Raw genomic sequence first — 1,547 nt, 5'->3', positions numbered from 1 at the left:
AACTTAACCGATAAAAACACAACCAAGATGAATTTTGAAAATATAACCAATGCATTAAAAAATAGACAAAAAACGGATATAGAAACCCCTTCCTATATCTCGAAACTCTTCTTGGTTCACTAAATATATCCAAAACACGGGTTTCATTTTTTTTCTCCCATAGTTAAGAAATCACTTTTTTTCAAAAAAAAAAGTTTTCGAAAAGTCTGAATTAAGGGTATTTCTGAAAGTCCAAAATTTGACTTTAAACTCGATTTAAGCACCAATAACAGCCCAGCGCGTCCAAAGTAAAAAACCCTAGGGGTCAATCACGCTCTGAATTTTCTCATAGTGGACTTCATTTTCAATTTCACTCACTCGTTGAAAAGATATTCCTAAAAAACACCTTTTTTAAAGGTACCAAAAAACCATGTTTTCCTGTCAACTTTCGGGATTCACCCCCTAGACTTCATCAAACAAACATCCATAAGTGCGCGGGAGCAGCAGCATCTCAAATCTTTTTCCCGTTTCTTCATACCATTTCTGTGAGTAAAAATATCTTCAAAAATAGAGAGCTCAAAAATGGCATTTCCAATTTTTGCAAAATCATGTTTTGGCCATAACCTTGCAGCATTTCAATAGGAGCTCCAGAGTTGTATACATCAAATATGTGGTTCACCGGGAATTACCGCCTGGACTTGGTTTCTTCCTCTCAAGTGCTCTGGTTATGGAAATATTCCACCATTTATGGTACCCAAGTACCCCGAAAACACCATTCTCACCACAACTTTAGTATAGCATTTCTTCAAAAACCCACCTACCGACAAAAGAACCCCACCACTAGAAACTTAAGCCATCTATCTTTCTTGGAAACTTGAAATCATGATCCAGTTACACCAAAAGTTCTAGAAATATACCTTGCCAAACCTTACAAACACCACTTCCCTGGTTTCAAACTTTGTATCACAACATTCCAAAAAGTAACACTAGGGCAGCAATAACAAGGGCCAAAGTTGTATTTGCACTTGTAGATTCCAAATCAGTAGCAGTTTGCACATGGGAGATCGTCTGAGGAGCTGCAGTGTTTATTTTATCGGATTCACAACCCACCCATGTATCACCACACCACCATATTCTGCTTATTCGAATCTCAACAACTTCATTTCTGGCAAATCAGACACCTTGAGTGTAAAATTCTGGCAATTTTGATACATAACCCACTTTTAAAATAACCATTCACCACCAAATTTGCTCCGGGATTTTCAAAAACAGGGGTTTTCATGGACCCTTGGATGGATTTTTCAAAGCCATTGACTGGATTTTGCCTGGTTTTCCGCGAATTTTCCCTGGTTTCCGCGAATTTTGGGCGGTTTTGGATGGGTTTTGAGGATCAGGGAAATAAATCAAGAGAAAATGAGGTACATACCAGCTGAATTTGGAACTCCAACACCTCAGCGGTACTCTAAAAACATGTTCATAAGTTGTATTCGGACCTGTAGATTCCAATTAAACTGTTAGTTTCTCATTTGGTTGGGTGGTTGTGGCTCTGGGTTCCATTTTATCGGGTT

Source organism: Wickerhamomyces anomalus (genome assembly GCF_001661255.1).
Source record: "Wickerhamomyces anomalus NRRL Y-366-8 unplaced genomic scaffold WICANscaffold_7, whole genome shotgun sequence".
Taxonomy (NCBI): domain Eukaryota; kingdom Fungi; phylum Ascomycota; class Saccharomycetes; order Phaffomycetales; family Wickerhamomycetaceae; genus Hansenula; species Hansenula anomala.
This window is presented reverse-complemented; position numbering follows the sequence as displayed.